Source organism: Brienomyrus brachyistius, chromosome 16, assembly GCF_023856365.1.
Source record: "Brienomyrus brachyistius isolate T26 chromosome 16, BBRACH_0.4, whole genome shotgun sequence".
In the NCBI taxonomy this organism is placed as follows: Eukaryota; Metazoa; Chordata; class Actinopteri; order Osteoglossiformes; family Mormyridae; genus Brienomyrus; species Brienomyrus brachyistius.
Genome location: NC_064548.1, coordinates 4,945,258 through 4,972,925, shown reverse-complemented (window position 1 = coordinate 4,972,925; position 27,668 = coordinate 4,945,258). Strand labels below are relative to the sequence as shown.

Here is a 27,668-nt window from a genome sequence, read left to right as displayed (position 1 = left end):
ACGCCTCCAAAGAGACTGGAGCTTTGAGCCAGCGCCTTGGACCGCTCGGCCATATTACCCATGTCAGTCTTTGTTTTACAGTTCGCCTCATATGAAGAAGCTTTATACACAATAGGTATCCTAAGAGAAACAGGCAGGTCTTGTCTGCTGATTTGTGTTGAACCGCGGTCGAACTCCAATGAGTCGGCAACATGAGAAAGTCACATTAGACACCCACATGCATTTTTAGTGTGAGGAAACTTTCTCTAGACAAATACAGACAACCAGGCTTCTTAGAAGTTAAATATGGCAGCGGTGGGATTCCAACACACGCCTCCGAAGAGACTGGAGCCTAAATCCAGTGCCTTGGACCGCTCGGCCACACTACCCGTGTTATTCCTTATTTTGCAGTTCGGTTCATATGAAGAACCTTTATATACAATAGGTATCCTAAGAGAAACAGGCAGGTCTTGTATGCTGATTTGTGTTGAATCGTTGTCGAACTCCAATGAGTCGGCCACAAGAGAAAGTCACATTAGACATCCACATGCATTTTTAGTGTGAGGAAACTTTCTCTAGACAAATACAGACAACCAGGCTTCTTAGAAGTTAAACATGGCAGCGGTGGGATTCGAACCCACGCCTCCGAAGAGACTGGTGCCTAAATCCAGTGCCTTGGACCGCTCGGCCACACTACCCATGTTATTCCTTATTTTGCAGTTCGGCTCATATGAAGAACCTTCATATACAATAGTTATCCTAAGAGAAACAGGCAGGTCTTGTATGCTGATTTGTGTTGAACCGCGGTCGAACTCCAATGAGTCGGCAACATGAGAAAGTCACATTAGACACCCACATGCATTTTTAGTGTGAGGAAACTTTCTCTAGACAAATACAGACAACCAGGCTTCTTAGAAGTTAAATATGGCAGCGCTGGGATTCGCACCAACGCCTCAGAATAGACTGGAGCCTTAATCCAGCGCCTTGGACCGCTCGGCCACACTACCCATGTCAGTCTTTGTTTTACAGTTCGGCTCATATGAAGAACCTTTATATACAATAGTTATCCTAAGAGAAACTGGCAGGTCTTGTCTGCTGATTTGTGTTGAATTGATGTCGATCTCCAATGAGTCGGCAACATGAGAAAGTCACATTAGACACCCACATGCATTTTTAGTGTGAGGAAATTTTCTTTAGACAAATACAGACAACCAGGCTTCTTAGAAGTTCAATATGGCAGCGGTGGGATTCCAACACACGCCTCCGAAGAGACTGGAGCCTAAATCCAGCGCCTTGGACCGCTCGGCCACACTACCCGTGTTATTCCTTATTTTGCAGTTCGGTTCATATGAAGAACCTTTATATACAATAGGTATTCTAAGACAAACAGTCAGGTCTTGTCTGCTGATTTGTGTTGAACCGTGGTCGAACTCCAATGAGTCGGCAACATGAGAAAGTCACATTAGACATCCACATGCATTTTTAGTGTGAGGAAACTTTCTCTAGACAAATACAGACAACCAGGCTTCTTAGAAGTTAAACATGGCAGCGGTGGGATTCGAACCCACGCCTCCGAAGAGACTGGAGCCTAAATCCAGCGCCTTGGACCGCTCGGCCACACTACCCATGTTATTCCTTATTTTGCAGTTCGGCTCATATGAAGAACCTTCATATACAATAGTTATCCTAAGAGAAACAGGCAGGTCTTGTATGCTGATTTGTGTTGAACCGCGGTCGAACTCCAATGAGTCGGCAACATGAGAAAGTCACATTAGACACCCACATGCATTTTTAGTGTGAGGAAACTTTCTCTAGACAAATACAGACAACCAGGCTTCTTAGAAGTTAAGTATGGCAGCGCTGGGATTCGCACCAACGCCTCAGAATAGACTGGAGCCTTAATCCAGCGCCTTGGACCGCTCGGCCACACTACCCATGTCAGTCTTTGTTTTACAGTTCGGCTCATATGAAGAACCTTTATATACAATAGTTATCCTAAGAGAAACTGGCAGGTCTTGTCTGCTGATTTGTGTTGAATCGTTGTCGAACTCCAATGAGTCGGCCACAAGAGAAAGTCACATTAGACACCCACATGCATTTTTAGCGTGAGGAAATTTTCTCTAGACAAATACAGACAACCAGGCTTCTTAGAAGTTAAATATGGCAGCGCTGGGATTCGAACCCACGCCTCCGAAGAGACTGGAGCCTTAATCCAGCGCCTTGGACCGCTCGGCCACACTACCCATGTCAGCCTTCATTTCACAGTTCGGCTCATATGAAGAAACTTTATATACAATAGGTATCCTAAGAGAAACAGGCAGGTCTTGTCTGCTGATTTGTGTTGAACCGAGGTCGAACTCCAATGAGTCGGCAACATGAGAAAGTCACATCAGACACGCACATGCATTTTTAGTGTGAGGAAACTTTCTCTAGACAAATACAGACAATCAGGCTTATTAGAAGTTAAACATGGCAGCGGTGGGATTCGAACCCACGCCTCCGAAGAGACTGGAGCCTAAAGCCAGCGCCTTGGACCGCTCGGCCACACTACCCATGTTATTCCTTATTTTGCAGTTCGGCTCATATGAAGAACCTTCATATACAATAGTTATCCTAAGAGAAACAGGCAGGTCTTGTCTGCTGATTTGTGTTGAACCGTGGTCGAACTCCAATGAGTCGGCAACATGAGAATGTCACATTAGACACCCACATGCATTTTTAGCGTGAGGAAATTTTCTCTAGACAAATAAAGACAACCAGGCTTCTTAGAAGTTAAACATGGCAGCGCTGGGATTCGAACCCACGCCTCCAAAGAGACTGGAGCTTTGATCCAGCGCCTTGGACCGCTCGGCCATATTACCCATGTCAGTCTTTGTTTTACAGTTCGCCTCATATGAAGAAGCTTTATACACAATAGGTATCCTAAGAGAAACAGGCAGGTCTTGTCTGCTGATTTGTGTTGAACCGTGGTCGAACTCCAATGAGTCGGCAACATGAGAAAGTCACATTAGACACCCACATGCATTTTTAGTGTGAGGAAACTTTCTCTAGACAAATACAGACAACCAGGCTTCTTAGAAGTTAAATATGGCAGCGGTGGGATTCCAACACACGCCTCCGAAGAGACTGGAGCCTAAATCCAGCGCCTTGGACCGCTCGGCCACACTGCCCGTGTTATTCCTTATTTTGCAGTTCGGTTCATATGAAGAACCTTTATACACAATAGGTATCCTAAGAGAAACAGTCAGGTCTTGTCTGCTGATTTGTGTTGAACCGTGGTCGAACTCCAATGAGTCGGCAACATGAGAAAGTCACATTAGATATCCACATGCATTTTAAGTGTGAGTAAACTTTCTCTAGACAAATACAGGCAACCAGGCTTCTTAGAAGTTAAACAAGGCAGCGGGGGGATTCGAACCCACGCCTCCGAAGAGACTGGAGCCTTAATCCAGCGCCTTGGACCGCTCGGCCACACTACTCATGTCAGCCTTCATTTCACAGTTCGGCTCATATGAAGAAACTTTATATACAATAGGTATCCTAAGAGAAACAGGCAGGTCTTGTCTGCTGATTTGTGTTGAACCGAGGTCGAACTCCAATGAGTCGGCAACATGAGAAAGTCACATCAGACACGCACATGCATTTTTAGTGTGAGGAAACTTTCTCTAGACAAATACAGACAATCAGGCTTATTAGAAGTTAAACATGGCAGCGGTGGGATTCGAACCCACGCCTCCGAAGAGACTGGAGCCTAAAGCCAGCGCCTTGGACCGCTCGGCCACACTACCCATGTTATTCCTTATTTTGCAGTTCGGCTCATATGAAGAACCTTCATATACAATAGTTATCCTAAGAGAAACAGGCAGGTCTTGTCTGCTGATTTGTGTTGAACCGTGGTCGAACTCCAATGAGTCGGCAACATGAGAATGTCACATTAGACACCCACATGCATTTTTAGCGTGAGGAAATTTTCTCTAGACAAATACAGACAACCAGGCTTCTTAGGAGTTAAACATGGCAGCGCTGGGATTCGAACCCACGCCTCCAAAGAGACTGGAGCCTTAATCCAGCGCCTTGGACCGCTCGGCCACACTACCCATGTCAGTCTTTGTTTTACAGTTCGGCTCATATGAAGAAGCTTTATACACAATAGGTATCCTAAGACAAACAGGCAGGTCTTGTCTGCTGATTTGTGTTGAACCGCGGTCGAACTCCAATGAGTTGGCAATATGAGAAAGTCACATTAGACACCCACATGCATTTTTAGTGTGAGGAAATTTTCTCTAGACAAATACAGACAACCAGGCTTCTTAGAAGTTAAATATGGCAGCGGTGGGATTCCAACACACGCCTCCGAAGAGACTGGAGCCTAAATCCAGCGCCTTGGACCGCTCGGCCACACTACCCGTGTCATTCCTTATTTTGCAGTTCGGTTCATATGAAGAACCTTTATATACAATAGGTATTCTAAGACAAACAGTCAGGTCTTGTCTGCTGATTTGTGTTGAACCGTGGTCGAACTCCAATGAGTCGGCAACATGAGAAAGTCACATTAGACACCCACATGCATTTTTAGTGTGAGGAAATTTTCTCTAGACAAATACAGACAACCAGGCTTCTTAGAAGTTAAATATGGCAGCGGTGGGATTCCAACACACGCCTCCGAAGAGACTGGAGCCTAAATCCAGCGCCTTGGACCGCTCGGCCACACTACCCGTGTTATTCCTTATTTTGCAGTTCGGTTCATATGAAGAACCTTTATATACAATAGGTATCCTAAGAGAAACAGGCAGGTCTTGTCTGCTGATTTGTGTTGAATCGTTGTCGAACTCCAATGAGTCGGCCACAAGAGAAAGTCACATTAGACACCCACATGCATTTTTAGCGTGAGGAAATTTTCTCTAGACAAATACAGACAACCAGGCTTCTTAAAAAACTTTGCATCAGTGCAAGGCACTAAATGGTTGTCCTGACTGTCTTAATGTTTCAGAGGTATGTTTAGGCGTAACAGGCAATGAACCAATGAGAATGAACCACCTCAGCTTTAGAAGGCAGCAGTGCATGAGCTACAGCGGATTGCTATTACAATGGTGCCTTTGCCTGCCAAGCCTGACCGGTTTTCATCTGTGAAAACAGACCTGCTCCTGCTGGAGCACATCATTTATGGGTGGACCACTGTTCCAGCTCAGCCTTCCAAGGTGAAACAGGTATGGGATGTAGCAGCGAGTATGTCCTCGTTTTCTGACATCAGCAGACCATCCGTTCAGTGCTGAAAGCGGTATAATGATGTCAGAAGACAGGGAAACCAGAAGGTCCCTGCTGAACCTGGTGTGTTTAAATATCCATGTGTTTGGAACGACTGAATGGTTTGGAGTCTGCAATCTCAGCAGCTGGAGTCTCAGATCTCCAGAGTGCAGGGCAAACTTAATGGTCTGCTAATGTGTAAGGCTACAGTACATGTTCACCCACTCAGGACACGGTATGTTAATGGAGCAAAGCCTAGTAAGTTGATAGCGCTCAAGCTCCTTCAGTGCAACTCCTTTGCTACTATTTCATGTGTGAAATCCAAATATGGTACTATAACCAATAAAACTTATGAAATCAATGATTGCAAAAAATAAGGCTCCCAAGAATTCAAGCTGAAGTGTTGCAATATCCTATTGGCCACTGTTAGCCCATCCTCTGTTTCGTATGCTGTCCTTGGCTATGAAGTCTTCTCAACTCTATTACTCTATAAACTGTGATAATTTCGTTACTTTTAAAACATGGCAAGAACCCTGCTGATTGTTCCAGCTATCGTCACCTGTCCTTAATGAATTCAGATGTGAAGCTGCTAGAGAAGGTGTTAGCTTACCTTTAATCGATAATAGCTAAACTTATAAATCCTGAACAGGTCAGGTCAGGGCAGGGCGGAGAGTGTGTGCTGATGCAGCATGTCGCCGCACCCACCACATGGGGAAACTCCTTGGGATCTCGGCTGGCGACCCCCCAGGCAGCCACACGGTCCAGTCCCACCCTCTGGAGATGGCCATCCATCTGCCGCAGCCATGTGTTACGTGGGCGTCCCCTCGGCCTGGTCCAGCCACTCAGGTTATCAGCAATGAGGATCCCATGAGCCGGATCATCCTCAGAGAAACACCATAGCGCCGTAACTGACGCTCCATCACAAAGCAGGTAACGTGCCTCATTCGGGACTCCTCTAGCAACTGCTCCTTCATCACAAAGTCAAACCAGCGATACCCAAGGATTCTCCAAAGAGACAGTACCTTACATTACAACAAGGAAGGAATAGTATTGGTCTCTCCAAGATTCTGAATTAAAAAAAAATAATCGACTTAATCTTACTGATGTAACCTGTATTATGTCATTACATATCTCGTTTTGATAATACAGTATATTGATACTCTGTAAACATTCAAAAATTGGTCCGTCTTGTTTCATTGTCACCCAAAAACTTCACAACTGTATCGAGAAAGGATCTGCAGCACTTCCGCGTGCATCATAACAATTGTAACTGCATTTACAGTTTTGATTTGAACATTCAAAGCAGCTCAGTTCCGCAGTTTTCACCCTCCCTGAGGTTGATCCGGCTTTTATTTAAATTTTACTTTACACTGTAGAAGGTAACACTTGTTCTCTATTAAAATATATCAGGGTCCTTTACTTGTATGTCATTATCCTGTTAAATTAATTAAAATAATGAGTAATGGTCTCCTTTTACATGATATAATTCTAATACTAAGTTAGGTGAGTAAAGTGGACTTGTAACGTTGCATTGCTGGAGAGAAAAAGCCGAGTCGAGCTTTGCACATGTGCAGTGATGTAGCAGGAGTTTCCATTGACTAGAACCTTCCACGTGGACTTGGCAGTCTGGGAGCATAAGCTTTTCTAGGTAAGTTGTTCGACATGAATGTTTAAATTTATTAGGTTAAATTTCACAATTTACAATCGCATATTTACAGGTACAGGCAATAGCGTTGTCACAGCGTCATGTTAGGCCAAAGTTAACCCGCTACAAGTTTTAACGCTAGCTAACTTTAATGTTAGCTAGTTAACATGAACCTTAAACAGTGAAGTATGAAGTCATACAAAAAACAAAAAAGAAGGTGACATCTTACAGTCGTGTTCTACTTGCTCTCAAACATTTTTTGTTTTGATTCAGTTTGATAAAAAGCCAACGTGTAAAGCTGTTCATCTTTATGGACAAGAATCAAGAATCCACATTTGTCAATAGACTGACAGGTAACACATGAAGCTCTTTTCTTCTTAAATTATAATTCTTATTTGATAGACAAATGGTCAAAGTGGTCAAGGCTAAAACAAATTTAACCAAATAATAATACAAGGCTATGAGCACTAACAAAAACCTCTACTCTGAATGAATTACGAAGGGACGGATCTCAGAACATGCAGGAGATGACACACAGGCCAACTCAAAACTACATGTCATCCAAAATATACACGGCATGTAGGATGAAACAATAAACTGAACCTTTGGAACACTTGTTAGAGGACAAACATTTGGATTATTGCATGTTTAGGTATGTTTATAAGCCAACTTCTCAGTGGCTTCTAAAATTCAGACTCAGCATAGTCAAGTTTTAAAAGCAGCAAAAAGCCTGGAGAATTCTGAATATCAAACTCCATGTTTGTCTCAAAGTCACAGTATGATTCTAAGAGTGGCAGCTTTAGCGTATCTGCACAGGTCTTTGACATTGGGGAAAGATAATCAGTCAAAAACTGAATGCATGGTAGTGGTGTCATTCCTGCAAGTGGAAATGATGCTATAGCCCTCTGGCAAACATCAACACATCCTCTAAGGACAGGGCAGTCACTCGTTCTGAAAGGATAAGTCAGTCAATGTAAGGGGGCACACTATGTAGTACAGAATGTTACTACGACAGGTCAGTGCCCTCTTTCTAAGGAACTTTTCCAATAGGAGTAATAAGAGCAACAGGACCTCGCCGAAATGAACAGCCGGCATTTATTTTCAAAAACAGATATAAACAAAGTGTACCTCTTTTAAGGCTTTTCCCCACAGTTGCAATTACAAAACATAACCGAAACATACAAAATATACTCGGAGCTCTTTCAAAACCCCAAAGCAAAATGTCCAATCCACCCGCGTAGCATACATTTGCTTTCAAGGTGAGATGAGGTCTCGGCGCTTATCTGTAACATGGGACGAAGGCACAAGGCACGGAAAGGTCCGCTTCGGTCGGCAGACGCTCCTCTTCAGTCTTCTCCTTCGTAGCCGCCGCTCGTCCGTCCGTCCGATCGACAAGTTTCCATCCAATGTAGAAAAAAAAACAAGCTACATAGCAGCGTAATACCCAATTATTCTCTCAAAATTAAGCTATCAGATCTGGAGAAAATCTTACTCGAAAACCCATATTCGTTGAACACACAGTAGTTTTGTTGGAGTTAGACTCCGCCGAGTCCGTTGATGAGGAAAGAGATGCATACGTGAGGCGAAGGATGGTTGTAAGTCCGCTCTCTTTATTCCTTGCACAGACCGCGATCCGGGAGCCGCTCAGATGCACAAACAGTACATACCCGAGGAAGCTCAAACTCTATTGTCTGTGTCTGGCTTATATAGCCCGTCTGGGGCATCAGCAACCCCTTCCCTTGTTAGGCCCAGTAGGTCAAGAGTAAGCATAATGTCACAACAACCCTGCAACACACACCTTCTGCTTTTTCTGCTACACCAGTCTAGGGTGAGGCCTCCTCCCCTGCCTGCCTGCAAGTTGGTTCCTATTTTTTAGTGTGACAAAGTTTAGCACAAAGCTTGGCCCCCCCTTCAATTTAGAATTAAAATTTACTAAACCTTATTGGCTGCATACTAGCATAACATTTCTCTCGGTTAATATGGCTTCAACCTGGCTTTCCGTAGCACTATAGTTAAGCTAAATTACGAAAAACGACAATTGGGTTTTCACAAATGTGATTATTACCTCAATTTTCCTCATTTATACAGCAACCATCTGAGTTAACAGCAAAATTAGGAATATGAACGTCATTAGATATACATCCTTTTCATGCTACGCCTGTGCAACATATAGTTTAAGACCATGCTAGCTAGTGTTGCACATAGCGATCACCAAATGAACTCACCGGAGAAAAGAAAACAATATCCCTGTCCGACTTTCTACGTATACTATGCTCAATGCTTAAAAAAAGAAACGGTTCGCTATTAAACATTGTTGTGCTATTTATTAGTTTCCTTCACATGAGCTAAATCTCCAACTCACTAACGTTCCACCGCTCGCGATATTATTTTTCTTCTTCTTCCCGCTAGCTTGTAACCGCAATACTGACCTCCTCCCTCAATACGACGCACTGCCATCTACTGGACAGGAAGATCTGAACAAACCTAAAAGTGACATAGAATTCAGATATATAACCAAAATCAATGAACCATTTTTATAGGCTGCTTTAAGTGGATCACATCACCATTTACTGTGTTTTAGTGTCTTTAATATGTATATGGTCTGAACATGCTTTCCAAATCTGCAGCAGTCAGCTTCTTAGCAGAGTGGTACAAGACCGGAACTAACACACTTGAATGCTGTTGCAGCGCGGTCAAAAACTGCAGAGTTGAAAGTCCATCTTTGAATCTATAAGGAGAAATGATCTTGTAACAGTTTACTGGATTTAAAGATCAAACGAACTATGAAATGCAACAAATCTACAGAACACATATGGAACCAATTTACCAAAATGTCTTTAAAGTCCCTACAGACAAGTCTATGCTTTAATTTTTAGAGATAAGGTTTGATTGCATAGATAAACTATGGAAGTGTTTTAAGAAAACCGAGCCTCTTCTGTGAATGTGACGCACACAAGAATTTTGCCACAATTTGTGTGTTTAATGGGCATTTTGTTCAAAAGCAATACTAGAATTGCTATTCCATTGTTTACCGCTAGAGGGGGTTATAGCCTAACGGGAACATTAGTTGAAGTTTCGCGGGATTTTCTATAGACAAAGAAACGTCTGGTTTATGTTGTCTGGGCCATGCAAGTGTGTCATTCAGTTTGTACATCTGAAAAAGGCTCTTTCTTGAACAGGTCTTTTTATGAGCATCTGATGACATTTAGGCAACTTTCTGAATATTATTAATCTGAATAAAAAATAGCACATGCAATATGCACGTATAAATATGGCATTTTATTATTTGTTTTCCCCATTACTCGGTCAGCTCTGAAACTAGCCTACTATTGGTAAAACGGACATGACTGAGTGATCTCAATTTTGTAATTAACATAACAACTAATAACAATACAATATGTCTTGGTTGGTTTTAGCTGTTTTAAGTGTGTTCATGTCTTCTTCCCAGAAAATGCTACTAAGGATGATCAGCGTATTGCCCATGCTGCTGGACTTTGCAAAAAATTGGTGGGACATTTCTCACACGACTGGAAGCAGAAGGTGGCACTGAAAGAAGCACAACAAGAGCATAACCTCCCAGAGCATTTACTCATCACAGAATGCAAAACCAGGTGGGGCTCAAGGCAAAAGATGATGGAGAGGGTCTTGGAGCAGCGGCAGGCCCTATCTGATGTCCTCTTGGCAGAGCGTAAAACACGGCATCTGGTTCCCTCATGGCAGGACCTAGATGTGCTTGAGTCTGTAACCTTGGCGTTACACCCTTTGCAAGAATTCACTGATGCTCTTTCCGGGGAAAGCTATGTAAGTGTTTCATATGTTAAACCTGTACTTCATCTTTTGAAGACCTCATTTCAAAGGTAGATGACTCTGATTTAACCAAAACTATAAAAGCAAATATCTTGGATTATATGATTACAAAGTATGATGACGCAGCAACACAAGAACTACTGGACATTGCATCTTTCATTGACTCCAGGTTCAAGGGCAACTACATTAGCAAAGAAAAAGTCAAAGACATCAAGACAAGGGTGATGTCAGAAATGGAAGAAACAGCACAGAAAGTAATTAGGTTACACATTTTATGACATGCCCGAATACTGTAATCGCATGTTGCATTATCTGAATGTGGATGGAACATATCTATTTTTTTATTGTATTCTAAACTGCCTCTCTGTTTTAGGAGGGAACACTTTCTGACAACACTGAGGCCCAAAGCATTGATCCACCAAGTGACAAGAAGGCAAAGCGATCACTGGGCAGTTTGCTGAAAACAAATCCAGGCTCCACTCCCACTCCATCTTCCATGCAGCTGGGGCAAGCTGTTGAAGCTGAACTGAACAGCTACTTGCTGTCCCCGACCATTGACAGTGAGGCAGACCCTTTGCCTTGGTGGAAACTCCACTAGGTCACCTACCCAAAGCTAAGCAAACTAGCTCAGAAATATCTTTGTATACCTGCCACTAGCTCACCCTCTGAGAAGCTCTTTAGCACATCAGGGAATGTGGGCCCTTGTGAAAAAATAGTATGCCATTAACATATTTAAGCACACCCTATTTAGAGAATACTTCTATCAGACTTTTTTGACCCAGCTTTAAGTATATTTAATATACTAAAGTTGTGATAATGATATTAATTTAATATATTAAAAATATATTCAGTGTATTGACTTCATACTTTTTTGACCGAGCTTATTTCATACTTAAATATACTTTAAATATATTTAATGGAATGTACTTTTAAACGTACTTGTAAGATGCTGCAAATATATTGCCCATATACTATTTACATGATATGTAAGCATTAATAGTCTAATTTTACTGCAATTTAAATGTTTCTGCATTCTACTACAGACATTAAGTATGCATATTAATATGGAAGAGTTATTCCGTTAAAACTGGGAAGAAAACTCGAGACAACATTAAGAAAAGTTTTTTTATTATGTGTATCAACCACAACATATAAATCAAACCAACAAAAGAACAATCAGCATCAACACTTTACTTGCTGTTTGTTTGTTTTGCAAAGCTCTCGTTATTGCACTTTCTCTTCAAGATATTCTTCACCTCTTGGGAAGAGGTCCCTGGGAATTGTGCGATGATGCAATCTGTTGATAAAATTTCAGATCACTTTTACTGAACCAGACAAATGGTGAGCATTACTGTAAATCAAGAGTTTCAAATGAAGGCAAACCAAAAATTTGAAATCTCATCTGCAAAACCCGTGTGTACGCAGGTTACCCTTTGCTCACAACCAGTCCCCTAATTAGAGTTGCAATAGTAACCTGCACACACAAACGGGCTTTCTGGACATCCCTTCCCTAACATCTGCATAATGTAATTCCACACATCATTGGAGCGATCAGGAGTTTGGTTGAGATCCCTCTCTTTTCACATTTATAAAGCTTTTCTAAAGTTTCAGTGCCATAGAACTGATATGATTGAGAATAGATTTGTTTAAAAGACACAATAAATCTTTGCGGAAATGCAAACTTTACAAAAATTACTAAACTAATGGGCAACTTGCCTAAATTGTGCACAGAACATACCTATTAATGCTTCGACCTTTTCAGGGTCCAGCTAGTCTTTCTCTGGCAGGTCCTTATGATTGCTTGCATGCTTCCCTGTGATCGATGAGGATGCCAATGTCTCCTTCCCGAAAAGCAGTAGTGCCAGCTCTTGTGTATAAAGTGACATCCTGGTTTTGCTCAAACGATCAAAGAGCCTTTTCTGGACTTGAATGCTGGAGTTAGGCAATGTTACCTGAAAGTAAAATGTTATGCTTAATTTTTCTTTATGATTAACTTCCTTTTAGTCATGTACTTCAGACCTACAATACCATGTCCAACAAAGGTTAAGATGCTGCGTAAAACATAATATGGGTAACCTATCTATGTGCTAATTAACAATATTTCCCATCTTTAGAACTTATCATATAAGGATAGCGGACCTTTATTATAACCATTAATGTTTTGAAAATGAGAAGTAATACAAAAATTACCAACTTGCCATTTTTGCTCATTTAATGCAATGTACAAACATTTACACTTGTTTGATGTTTACAAAATTTCTCAGTTGATGTACATGCTTATTTAATTTTGTTTCATTGGTACAGAACTAGGGCGGCATGGTGGTGCAGTGGTTAGGACTGTTGCCTCACACCTCTGGGACCCGGGTTCGGGTCTCCGCCTGGATCACATGTGTGTGGAGTTTGCATGTTCTCCCCATGTCGTCGTGGGGTTTCCTCTGGGTACTCTAGTTTCCCCCCACAGTCCAAAAACATGCTGAGGCTAATTGGAGTTGCTAAATTGCCCATAGGTGTGAATGGTGTGTGAGTGTGCCCTGTGATGGGCTGGCCCCCCATCCTGGGTTGTTCCCTGCCTCGTGCCCATTGCTTCTGGGATAGGCTCCGGATCCCCCGCGACCCAGTAGGATAAGCGGTTTGGAAAATGGATGGATGGTACAGAACTAATACCAATCTACCATGCCAGGAACCGTACCAAATTGAAAGTTCTGGTAGTGAACCAACCACCGAATACACAATAGTAGCTACAGCATTTGTGATTATGTAACCCATCCATGTAGGAGCAGTAGGGAATGCAGCGGCAGTAGTGATGTGGGACGATACCTTGATCAGCGCCACATTACTAGCCTAGGAATTGAACTAGCAACCCTGTGATCACAAGAACAACTCCCTAACCGTTAGGCTACCACTGCCCATCACCAGCTGATGTGAGGCAAAGACTGTTTCTGTTCTTTCAGCATCCTGCTTGCCTCACCTGGAGTATTATGTGGATAACCTTAGCTGAATATCATGTAGAAGTGGGCTATGCTCTTTGAAATCTAATACTCCTGATGCATCAAACAAGGATAGCTATATAAACTGAAAGAAAGTTAGTTAAATGAATAATTAAAATTTAAAAATATGACAATAACATGAGTTAGATGCAGTTACTGCCTATTTTGTAAGGAACTATTAAAGGTCATCTGCAATCTGTAACAAAATAATTACAAGAAAGGGCTTAATACCATGACTGGTGAACTTGCTGAAGCTGCTGTACCAGAGCTTGAAGGTCCTGCTGATTCGCTGCTTGGAGTGCTCCAGCTGGGGGGTGTGGCCAGCCAGTGGTAATTTTGACACTACGTCTTTTAGGGTTTTGACAATTGCAGGTAGCTCTGAAGAGAAATGGTGTTTTGCAATGTTTTGGTTAGTGCTGTGTATGAAGGTGAATATTTCATTTAAATACATAGAATTAATATAAAGTCATATGCTATTTCATAAATATGCTACTGAACATGCATAACTTTGAGCATCACCAACAACGCTTTGTGCCTTCTGTGGTAACAATACAAAATTATTGGATGATTTATATTTGAACCATAAAGCCATTTACAGACCTGCCAACCATAGGAAATTTTTTTGAGTACCACAACGGTGGCACTCTCGCAGACTCACACTCGCTTGGTGGGCATGACCGGAGTGCACAAGTGGTGACTTTAGTTGGGGGCAAGAGCGTAAATTTGGTTTTGATATTGGTGGGGGACATATAAATCTAACACCCACCTAAACCCACCCCCCATAAGCTTATCAACACTATAATCATTGGATATTGGTGGGGACATGTCCATGTTAATTCTACACCCTTGGTTGGAGGGGCAGCAATTTATGACTGGCAGGATGCTCGGCCAATCATTTCATGTGTTTTTCTTTTACCACAATTAAAACAGTTAATATGCATGTGATGGTTGTATGTACCATAGAAAACATACCTTTAAGAGCCTTTATGGTCTCCATGTCAAGACAACAGCTGGCACTTTGGGTTGTACTTGGTTTGATATAGCCGTCATCCTCTGAATCACTTACCAACTAAAATAAAAAGAAAAGAAAACATTAAGTTGTTACCTTTCTCAGTCTTCAGACGAGTGCGGGTATCCACTAATGTGCAGAGCCATAGAACTCTGGAAGCATGTTTGGGAAACCCTGGGAAGAAGGCTGCACACTGCACTATATTATGTGCTGTAAAGTTAGTTAATAAATGCAAATTTATAATTTACTGACAAATAAACTTGTATTTGTATTGAACAGCTTTCATTTATAATTCAACAAAATATATTCTTACCAGGCGTTTTGACATACTCCTTTGACGTCGGGCACAGTCACTTTCTTCAGAATCATAACACACCTCTGTGGGAATTACAGACCTTTTTTTCCGAATTTCTTTCTTTAGCCTTTCTGCCATTGCAATGGCAGCATCCTTGTTTAGGGTGGGGTTCTTTTCCTATATTCAAATTAAAATGGTCAGGGTTAAAAATGGTAAAAAAATATATATTTATTTTATAACATGAATGCATTTTTGCAATAATAACATATGGTACTGGTAATTTGATTACACTTCCAGTAAATAACATTGTTTTACAACTACCAGATCATTTGCATTTACCATGCCTTCAATGGTTGGAAACATTTCAGAGATTCACATTTCTGACAAATCTAACAATAGTGATTGTTTGCTTACCTTCTTTTTTTCATTGACATTTTCAACAAGAAATCTGCTATTTACTTTTCTCTGTCTCTTCACATTCACAGTATTCCAAATATCCTCTCCACGAATGAACTTGTCTCTTTTTTCAGCCATGATTTTCCAGTCATCTGTAATAACGACATTAAAGAAGGATAATGCACACTATTTAGCATATGCACCTTTACTGTACAGTTGCACCGATTGCATTTTTCTTGGCCATTCTGTTTTTTGACCTGCCAATGTGTTTCGATTGTGCTGTTAGTTTTCTAACTTGTTAAAATGAAATGAAAAATTTTGCAGTTTAGCACACTCCATGCACTTTTATCTCAAAGCAATGAGCTAACGTAGACTCGGTGGCAAATTTAGACATGGACAACAGACATGCTAACCGCATCTACTAGCTACTAAACCAGACTAATGTAATTATTATTAACTAGACAAACTAGTGTAATTAATCTTCAGATTAGCTTACCTCCAAGAAGCAATATCTTTGCAGCAATACCGAGTTCTTTCTTCCCGCCTTTTTTTGATGGCCAAAGAACTTCCACCCAACCGTCTTCAGACTCTAAATCGGGGCATTTTGTAACCTGGGTTATGTCCTTCTTGTCTGATTTGTCTACAATATCTAAGCGTTCCACCTCTACAGACCTATCCTGAAAATAAAATAATGCTAAATTGTATTTTGCAGACATCTATGCCGCTATGCGTTGCTTATTAATTAGCAGAGAACAATCTGGTAAATCAAGGAACTAATTGCACACCTTTTTACCGATTATCAGTTTGAAAAATTGCATTGTCGCGCTGTCATTGGTCACACTTGGCGCGCAAGCGCTGCTTAGATCAGCCAATGGAAAAGACGTTTGCTGGTTTAATATTCTATTACCATCGTGACATATAATATTTAGTGTTAATAGCAAGTTGCCTGATCCTCAAAATATAGACGATGAAGTGTTACGATAACTTGCGTTCATAGTGGGGTACCGCAGGGTTCGATTTTAGGACCACTATTGTTCCTAATTTACATAAATGATATGGATACCAATATATACAGTAAACTGGTGAAATTTGCAGATGACACCAAGGTGGGTGGTGTAGCAGATACTGAATTAGTGGCTCAGCAGCTACAGCGGGATCTTGATTTAATTAGTGACTGGGCCGATACCTGGCAGATGAAATTTAACGTCGATAAATGTAAGGTACTCCATCTAGGGAGCAGAAATATAAAGTACAGGTATTTCATGAGTGTCACTGAAATAAAGGTAGCTGATCATGAGAAAGACCTTGGTGTGTATGTTGATGCTTCCATGTCCCATTCTCGCCAGTGTGGGGAAGCAATAAAAAAGGCCAATAGGATGTTGGGGTATATCTCCAGGTGTGTGGAGTTTAAGTCAAGGGAGGTAATGCTAAGATTATACAATTCCTTGGTGAGACCTCACCTAGAATATTGTGTGCAGGTTTGGTCACCATATCTTAAAAAGGACATTGTGGCCTTAGAAAAGGTGCAGCGCAGGGCCACAAAAATGATTTCTGGTCTTAGAGGAATGTCATATGAGGAACGGTTACTTGAGCTAAATCTGTTCAGTCTCAAGCAAAGGAGACTGAGGGGGGACATGATCCGGGTATATAAGATTCTAACAGGTTTGGATGCTGTTCAACCAAATAGTTACTTCAGCATTAGTTTAAATACACGAACTCGTGGCTATAGGTGGAAATTAGCGGGAGAACACTTCAAGCTGGATTTAAGGAAGCACTTCTTTACACAGCATGTAGTCGGAGTATGGAATAGCCTTCCTGATAATGTAGTGCAAGCTGAATCCTTGGGTTCCTTTAAATCAGAGCTAGATAAGATTTTAACGACTCTGAGCTATTAGTTTAGTTCTCCCCAAGTGAGCTTGATGGGCCGAATGGCCTCCTCTCGTTTGTATAGTTCTTATGTTCTTATGATACTGATAATCAGATGTAACTTGCAGATTCTGATTTTCTCTTGAATTTTTATATTCATAAACATCAATATCTGAGGATGGATGAATGGTGTGAGAATGGCAAAAAAAGAGGAAGATATAAGAGATTCTTGGAGGAGGATGATTCGCGAGTACCGATAAAGACTAAATACAGACGCAAGGTGACAAAGGTATTACATCTGAGTTAATTAGCAATTTCATTTATTATACTGTGTAATGTTACTGAATATTTAAGATAATTCCATGTTTTGTTCTGGAGGTACAACAGACTAACAAGACCCATTATAAGTCATATATTGAATCCGGAATCCCTATTCCTAGGAAAAGTGCTTACAGGAAAAAACAAAGCAACGTAAGTCTTATTTTTAAAATGTACCGACTTGTTATATTTATTCAAAGTGAAATCATTTAAATATGTATTGTATAATATAAATTTGACTGAATTAGTGGTGTATGTGAAACATTAAAACGTGTTTTTTTAGCGCTCAGTTGAGCATCTGAAGGTAAATAAAATACATTTAAGATAAGTAGATATTCTGCATGAATGGAAACATATAATAGTCTGACTGTACATTTTAAGATTTCAGATGAATTATTTGAAGCCCATGGCCCTGATGTACATGATGAAAATCAAACAGATGTCGTACAGTTACAGGAAGAAAAATGCACATTAGTAAGTGTCACGATCGGGTATAAGCAGGTAGGCGATCGTGCAGGCAAGGCGTGCAAGGAGCAAGCGGACAGGTAAAAACGGGGCAAAACGGGAGTTTAATTGGGAAGCGTGGACGGGGAAACATCTCACGCATACAAACATCAATGACAGACACTGGACTCAGGTAAGACACGGACTGAAATACACAGGACTGAGCAAATTAACTAGATACAGCTGGGTACAATCGGGAGAAAACACGTGGGTAATCAGGGGGCGTGGCACACAGGAGGAGCGGACGAGCCGGGCATGACAGAACCCCCCCCCAAAGGCGCGCTTCACCGGGCGCGCCAAGGAAGGGGGCGACGGACGGGACGAGGCAAAACAGGACCTGAAAAACAAAATCAACGCAGGACGGGAAACAAGACCGAGGCACAGAACAGAGCGAGGGACAAGACAAAAGACAAAACCTGACAGAGGGTCGGGAAAGCAGATAGGCAAACCAGGAAGGGAGACACAGAAGGAACGGGCGGAACAATGGGGCCAGGAGTGCAAGGCGGGTACACCGGGGCACAAGGAACAGAGACGGGCGGAACGAAAGGGCGAGCAGAAAACGAAGGGGCAGAGACAGGCGGGACAAAGGCAGGGGCGTAGGGAGACAAGGAGGGGGAACTAAGGGGAGCCCGAGGGAGACCCAGCGGCCGACAGGGGGCGACCGGAGGGGCCGCAGGCGACAGCCGACCCGGAGGGCTTGAACATATCCTAAGGTTGTTTAATGAACATTTCCCAGGACTGGTGCCTTCAACAGTTTATCTCTTTCACAAAGCATATGGAGAGTATGGACATTATGAACCTCATTTCTACTGTTCCTCCTGTTCAGGCTATATTGGGATGAGTCACAATAGTCCAAAGCATTGTATTTTGTGTAGGGCTGAATTTAATGTCAATGAAAGCCTATTGAACGGCTCGTATTTTCTGGTTCTTAACTTGGCGTCACAAATTATGGATGTTTTAGAAAATCCTAATCTTTCATGGCGCAAAAAAGTCAGATCAGAAGGTAAACTTTGTGATATACAATATGGAATGGAATATCAAAAACTTGTATGCAGTGGGGATCTTGGTGAGAATGACATCAGCTTGTTATGGAATTGTGATGGAATCCCTGTGTTCAAGAGTTCCAAATGTCAGATTTGGCCTATTCAGTGTCAAATAATTGAGCTAGACCCACAACAGAGAAAGAATAATATTTGTGTCCCTTGTCTTTGGTTTGGGAAAAATAAACCCAACATGTTCACATTGCTACACCCCTTTGTGAGTGAAGCTCTTGTACTTGAGAAAGATGGAATCAAATGGAAGGACGCACAAAACAGAGATCAGGTTTCAAGAGTCCATGTTCTGCTCTGTAGTTCTGATTCTGTTGCTCGACCTCTCCTCAGAAATACTAAGCAGTTTAATGGTACTTATGGATGTGATTTTTGCTACCATAAAGGAGGAGGTCCATACGCATCTTGTACTCCTGAGCCCTCTCTGAGATCAGAGGAAGAGCATTATATCCATGCAATGGCAGCAACACCAAAAGAACCTCGATTTGGTGTCAAGGGGCCCTCCCCACTAATGAAGCTCAGTAAGTTCCAAATGATAAAAGGCTTTGTACCTGAATATCAACACAGTGTGTGTCTGGGTGTTACAAGACAGCTTGCATCTCTGTGGTTTGATTCATGTAATCATGAAAAAGAGTGGTACATTGGAACTAAAACTGATGTTGTTGATAAACAGTTAACTGCAATCCAGCCTCCAGTAGAGGTGACAAGAACACCTCGTTCTGTACAAGATTGCAAATTCTGGAAGGCATCAGAATGGAGGGCTTTTCTTTTGTTTTATGCATTACCAGTTTTTAAAGATGTTCTGCCAAAAAAATTCTGGAATCATCTTTTTCTTTTAGTTTTTGGAATTTACGCATTGCTTCAAGAGAAAGTGGAAATATGCAGCCTTGACTTTGCAGAGCTCTCACTGAAAAAGTTTGTCACTGAATTCGAAAGATTGTATGCACAGAAAATGTAACATTCAATGTTCATTTGTTAACCCATATTGCTACAAGCGTCAGAAACTGGGGGCCCCTTTGGGCAACATCTACATTTTCTTTTGAATCCTTCAATGGAACACTCCTGAAATTTTTCAATGGAATTACACATGTACCACAGCAGATTGTAAAGCAGTTCTTACGGTGGAAGAGCTTGAGAGAACATGGTGAAAGATGCATGAAGGATGCTAATGAAAACGTGCAATGCTTGTTTAATGAACTGCAAAATGCCAATGTATTATTAGCAAGTTCACAGCGAATTAACGAACTCGTTAGAGTCTTTGGTAGTCCTTTTGCCCAAGAAAATGTACCTGTTACACACAGGATTGCAGTAGAGCAGTTACTGGGCTTTAAAGTAAATTCCTACTGCTATTATAACCGCTTTATTGTCAATGGAATAGTTTGTCACGCAGAATCCTCTAAATTACGCAAAAGAAACAACTCTGTTGTAGAGCTCAAAGATGGAATGCTATGTAGCATCATAAGTCTTGTACTAGCCAAGCCCCAATGCATGCATGACTGTGCAATGTGTGACTGCAATAGAAGGTGCTGTGTTTTAGTACAGGAATTGGTAAAAAAAAAAAAAAGGGGGCATTTGTGCAGAGACTCTCAGCTAAATATATCCAGCGAATTTATTCATGAGGTCACACGATCAGACAATGTAATTGCTGTTCATCCAAGTTCTTTCAAAAGGAAATGTGTTGTGATCTGTTTGAAAGCCAGAGCATTTGCAATTCCTCTGCCAAATAATATTGAACGGGATTAGATATGCTGTCTCTTTAGCGCTGTTCATAAAATTTCCATGGTGGAGTTTAAACATGAACAGATACGTTTGTCTTACTGATAGGGCTATTTTGAGAAAACCTGAAAGGTATATTCGTCCAGTCATTGCAATGCATTGCAGTTATGGTTATCTTTGTGTTTGCAAATTTTGTAATTACTTTAGGCATTTTAAAAGGGTAGAAGAATTTCAAGTGAAAATGTAGATTGATTTAGCATGTGTGTGTTTGTTCTTTATATAGACACACTCATACGTACATTTTTTTCAAATAAACCATTGTGCACAGTAGCTCCTATTTGTGTTATAACTTGTGAAGTGCATTAGTACAAATAGCTGTGAAAAGTAAATTAAATACATATAAGTGTGTGTCTAGAAATGAGTGGAAATGTGTTTTGTGTTTTTGTGGAAATGAGTGGGAACTGCTGACATACTTAAAATGTATTTTCTAATATTTTAAATACTGTGCTATTTTTGTTTTCACAAATTTTGGTTAGCGACTTTGAAGAATGAAATAAATATACAGTAATTGAAGTATATATGACTTTCTTAATTTATTTTATGTATATTTTAAGAAACAAAAAAATACATTTAATGTGTATTACACAAAACTAATTACTATACTGTTTTAAGTATACTGCTGAAAGCTATATCTAGCATCTCTAAAGTATATTTCAAGTGTACTTACTGTAATAAGGAAAATGATAGCATGTTTTAAGTATGTGCCATATACTTTTAGTATACTGGATATATATTTAAGTATACTATTTTTTTACAAGGGCAAGAACTCCAAATAGCAGGCTGAGGAGCTTGTACATGTGTTGTTTGTGATGAACAGTGGTGGGCAGAGCCAACCGAAAAGTTAGCTTCAATACCCTCTAATCTGCCAACTCCAAAGTTCAGTTTGATAACGCTAAACCTGTAAACCACTAAAAATTTAGCAGAAGCTAACAATTAGCACTAACCGCTAACTTTTATTGCACATGCGTGTGTTTTTTATGCTACTGGTTTTTGTTTTATTTATTTTTCTTTTTAATTGTATTTTAATGGTGCTTTTCACTGTTTATAATTTGTTAGGTTCTGGTTTTATTTCATTTTATATGTTGCTGATTGAGAAGCACTCTGACTACGGCATTGAGGTTGCTGTTTTAAATGTGCTATATAAATAAACTGCCATTGCCATTTTATTATATGAATATAGCTTTGGTTTAGTTTTTGACGTCTGAACCCTTAAAAACATACCTAGAGAGCTAAAATTTAACACTGAAGTCCAGTCTGTCGGACTAGAGTGATTAACAGGTGATATTTATAACTTGGAGTTTGGGATTATTCTGTGTTGAAATTTTAAGTGATATTCTATTCACAGGATGTAAGCATTTTTGTTTGTTATTTCACAATTGGCCATTTTGTTTTTAGTGAAGAACTTAGGGACTACAAACATGGTGCCATTTACCCTGAACTACGAAGGAAGGTCTCAGCTCTGTATTGGTCTATTGTTCTGTCAATCAGAACCTGGAAAATACAACCAGGGGCTTGTATGACAGAGCAGGATTTCTCACTTAGCCGAAGTACTTGTTGGATTTAGGGTAGTCTGAGCTAAATGTATCTGAACAAAGAAAGTCCAGAAGAAGCTAAATGGTCTGCTGACAGTTTTCAGAGTTGGCAGAAAAGCTAATCTAATGAAAAATGTAGCTTCGCTAATTAGCTGTAGGCAGATTAATGGAACACTGCCCTCCACTGGTAATGAATTTGGAGCCCTGTGATTTTTATTTTATTTTTTTTCGATGAGAATATTTATTTAGTTAACCAAAGACAGGCTACAGGAAGTACAGAAGCCTCTTGTAAATGTCAGTATCTCAGACTTTGTATGTTGTTTAATACTCCCCTGCTAAATTGGAGTATGTATCAGGTTTCACATTCATGTTTGTTTCATATCATTTGAAACGACACCATTTTTTTAGTTTTAGTTTAGTTTTAGTTTTTTTTTACAAATTAAGACTGAATGTGTCTGAAAATGCTAAATGGTGTAACCATAAAAGAGTTCGAAATATTTTAAGTATTTAATCCATTTGGAGCATATGTACGTGTAAATTAATTTGAAATATCACATAAAAACAGATTTTATTAGGATTAATAATTTTTTGTTATATTGAGTGGAACATACCTTGAAAACACTTTTGTTAAATAATCTTTGACAAATTATGTAAAAATTATTTAGACTATATTTTAATCTGTTTTTGCATGTGTTATCATTTTATGAAAAATATTGCTTATTTAAGTTATCACACTACGTGATCTATTTTGACTGACTAGATGAAAGTGATTAAAATTGTACCAAATGATGACAATTGTATAAAACCATTTGCATCTATGTACTAAAATATTTGGAAATTTGTGTAAAGCAATGAGAAATGATGTAATGTTGTGCAGACGTGCATTATGGTGTAGGGATTACTCTTGTTGTTTTGTAAATGTTAATTGTCATGTGAGGAAAAACTGTAACATTATGTCAAAATAAATATTGTAGGAATATATTTGTGGGACTTTTGTTGAGTACATTTACCTATACAAGTACATTTGTATTTCTGTATGAGAACTCCCACATTCCGCTCTTGATGCCACCCTCCCAAAATCTCTTGCCACCCCATGTAAACATTTCTGTAACCACCACTGCAGTTACAGCCACCGCCTGTGGCAAGTTTTCTAGGAGCCACTCTACTTTATAAATGACAAAATCATTGCTCACAGCTTCACTTTCTACCTGCTGCAGCAAAGAATATACTTCTTGCCTAAATATTGCTTTAAAAGACATTCTGAAGTGAGGTAGTAGCGTATTAACAGGGGCACAGCTGGGGTGTAATGGCGGTGGCCATAGCCTGTCGTGTAGCGGCTGTCGCATCATTGGTTAGATCTTACAGGATTGTCTCAGTCCTTTTTCCGTGACCACACCCCTTTGAGAGCTTGAGAGCTGCGATTGGACAGCGATTACATTTCCTGGTGGCACAGTTTCGGCAAGTACTTTTCAAAAATGAGCCAATGTAGCAGAGCAAAGATGGTCACTGCTTTTCGGAGTGATGTGGCACAATTTCATTATTAAAATGTGTGTAATGTAAACCCTTCTTTTTCTGGAGGGTAGTTGAACACGGTCAATTAAATGATTGTTTTGTTTTCATTGTGTCGCGTTCTCTTCACGACACTCACGAAAAGCAATGCCTCTTGTCCGTCGCATTTCCACATAGCACGGTGTCTGCATGCTGTGCACTGTAAAACAATATATCGCGTTGACTGTTTTCCCCCAAAAGCCAAACTCGGGTTTGCATTCCAAGGCGGCACGAAATCTGCGCCATAAGTAGCAGATGGTATAAAAAGTCTTTTAAAGACCCGTGACGGCGCCGGCCTTCTTACTGATCCTGCTCGTCTGAGCTTCCTCCTCCTTTTTATATTGCCTCCCCAGCAAGAGACAGCATATGTCCAGGCGCTGGCCACGACAGAATGGTACAATATGTAGCAGTTTCTACTTATTCTGATACAATATACTTTTAAATGGCTTACTTATTTTAAACAAACCTTTTATATTGGTTTATATTATAAACCATTATAATGGGATCACGTGATTTCAACAAGTACCTAGCTGGTAGCTACCATCAGAAATGCTGTCACCAGATTTAAACACGCTGGAATAGTGTTGCTTTTAAGAATGCTATTCAAATACAGTAGACCAGGGTGTAATGTCTGGACACTATAATGGGCACCACCTGTCCCCAGTCTCCTCTAAATATAACTACTACCTATTATTTTAAACGGAACTACTCCAGAGAAGCTGAACACTATAGGGATCAACATCATCTGTTCTGTCGATAATTAGAGCCAATATCCATCACATGTTCAATAATTGTAATCGTCCTTTTAATTTACTGATGTTACCGATAAATATTCATCATGCGTGTTGCATGCACTTTTCTACTGAAACTACTCTGAGGTCTCACACTGAGTTCAACCTACCGCATGGATTGGTTGAAATGTGAACGAGATCATCTCAAGTTAAACCAATGACTGGCTTTCTCCAGATATGAGTGACAGCTGAGGAAAGAGGCTGCGTACAGGCAATAGCGGAGAGATGGAAAGAGAACCATAAGTTCAGAAACATTAAAAGTACATTAAAAGCTGACTGTAAGCGCACCTGAGTAATATATTCCATCTTATCCTGTCTAATTATTAGTTTTGTAGTAGTGACACTTTTATCAAATGTGTACAGTTCATAGGTATTTTTGCAATTTTCAAATGCTTTGGGAAGCCAAATTTTGAGCCATCTGACTGCAATCAAAAAACTAAAAATGCCAAAAGACATATTTTCTCAGCAAATTTAAAAGTGCTGGCTAACAGTAAGTGTAAATATTCTCAGATTATTATCCACGTTGGCACTAATGATGTCTGATTGAGGCATTTGGAGATACCTAAGATAAATTTCATAGAGGTGTGCAACCTTGCAAAGACGATGTCTGTGTCAGTAATGTGCTTTGGCCACATCTCTGCTAGACGTGGTGATGAAATGTACAGCAGATTATCATTGCTGTACCGCTGGCTGTCAGAATGGTGCCCGATAAATGGTGTGGGATTTAAAGACAATTGGCCGACGTTCTGGGGTAGGCCTGGGCTTTTGAAGAAGGAAGGTAATCACCCCTTGTGGGATGGTGCTGATCTCCTGTCCAAAAGCATTGCTCATGGTCTCAAGGCCAGTCGCTGACAAGCCAGATCCAAGTCCAGGCGGCAGGCAAACCGGCATAACTGACCGTCTGCTAGTCGCTTAGAGTCGTCACCCAGGGTTCATGTTATTGAGACTGTGTCTGTTTCCTGCACTTCTAATCGTGGAGGTGTATTCCACCATAGTGGATGTCATAATAACTTTAATGAAAACTGAACCAAATCCATTGTTAGATAATAGGTGTAATGTGAGCCTAAAATCCTGGACTTTTAAATGTAAGATCACAGGCACTAAGGCATTACTAATAAATGAAATGATTACTGATTTTAGTCTTGGTGCGTTATACTTTACTGAGACCTGGGTTAAACCAAATGAATTCATGGCATTAAATGAATCTACTTCAGCTGAATACAGTTATAAGCATAACCCTCGACCAAATGGCAAAGGTGGTGGTGTTGCTGCAATATTTCAGTCTAATCTAGGAGTGTCCAAGAAAAGTGGTTATAGCTTCTGAACATTTGAAATTCTTGTTCTTAGTTTTGCTGGCTCATCTCCTTGTGGTCCTTCACCTCCAGTCATCATCATTGTGTAAACACCACCTGGTCCATACAGAGTTTTTTTTTAACAAATCTGGTGGTCACTACTGACAAAGCCATGATTGTTGATGATTTTAGTATTCACATGGAGAATGACAGTGATCCTTTAACAACAACGTTTGCTGCTATTCTTGACTCTGTAGATGTATGTCAGAATGTAGTCGGGCCTATTCATGCCTGTAACCCAGGACCTCGTAAGGATGTTAAGATGATTCAAGGACCCCGGAGTGACAGAAGCCCTAAAAAATTTGGAAAATAACTGGATTGGTCTGGACTTTTTCCCAATATGAAATGCTTTTGTGGGGCACAAAATCTTTAGCAACGCCCCTGCCTGTAACCATACCCTGGATTCAGGGACGGATTATGGGTTGTGTGGGCCCCTGGGCAAAACGTTCGCGAGGGCCCCCCCACCACCACCAGCACCACCACCACAACCACCACAATTCAAGGGCCCTTGGCAGCCAAACGCCCTCCCTATAGGGTCAGGGGCCCTTGTAGACAGAGGATCAAAGAATGTAGGCCCTCTAAAATAGACAAACGAAAATACATTGTTGATAAGTGTTGCAAATTGTTTTGGGCTAGGGGCCCCACGGGCCCCCTGCACCCCAAGGGCCCCTGGGCAGCGGCCCCCCTGGCCCGGTCCGTAATCCGTCCCTGCCTGGATTTGATTATTAGCCATGGTATTTGGGTGGAACACACATCTATTATCCCTCAGAATCCTCTACTTTCAGATCATTAATATAGTACAGCCTCCCTTCGGCCCCAGCTGCAAAGTACAATATCAGACGTCCCATCACCCCATTATCAACAACAATGTTCTTGACCAACTTCCATAGTCCTTCAACCTTACATCTGAAGCCTCATGTGAAAATGAACTTGAACAGGTATCTGTGAACATGGTAAAATCCTTTCGCAGCACTCTAGGTCTTGTAACTCCACTTTAAACAAAGAGATAGAGATAAGAAAGCTGCACCCTGGTATTCTGAACTTCACTTCGTGCTCAACTAAACTAGTAGTTTTCTGATCAGTCTGGAAAGAGAGTCTCTCCAAGTACAGATAAGCACTAGTGACTGCTAGGTCTGTGTATCTTTCCAGATAAATAGAAGAGAACAAAAACAATTCTAACTTCCAGTCTGAATCTGTGTCTAGGTTAACACAGAATTCTTCAACCCTAAACTCGCAAGTCCCACGGGCTCTTAGGAGTGATGTCTTTATTACATTTTTTAATGGTAAAATAACTAAGATTAGAAAGACCATCACTTCTGTGGCCACATACAGCTACCAGCCTTCTACTAGTCCTGTTCCTACTGATATTGACACTTTTAAATCTTTCTGTCCTAAAAACAATCAGAACTTTTGAGCTTGGTTTTGAGCACGATCCTGTTAAACTTGTTAAACTCATCTCTTAGGCTTGGATATATTCCGAAACCTTTTAAAATAGCAGTTATTAGACCTGTTCTAAAGAAACCAAGTCTTGAACCTAGTGATTTAGGAAACTATAGACCCACGCCAGGAT

The 27,668-nt window shown here is 40.7% G+C and overlaps 1 long non-coding RNA gene and 1 other non-coding gene across 2 annotated transcripts in view; one reads left to right on the top strand and one right to left on the bottom strand.

Moving 5' to 3' along the window:
• LOC125709654 (uncharacterized) overlaps positions 1-27,668 on the top strand; it is a 209,376-nt gene that overhangs the window by 54,337 nt on the left and 127,371 nt on the right. The window lies entirely within an intron of this gene.
• On the bottom strand, positions 1,523-1,604 carry trnal-uag (transfer RNA leucine (anticodon UAG)). The gene has a single exon. It is a non-coding gene; the product is annotated as a tRNA-Leu (tRNA).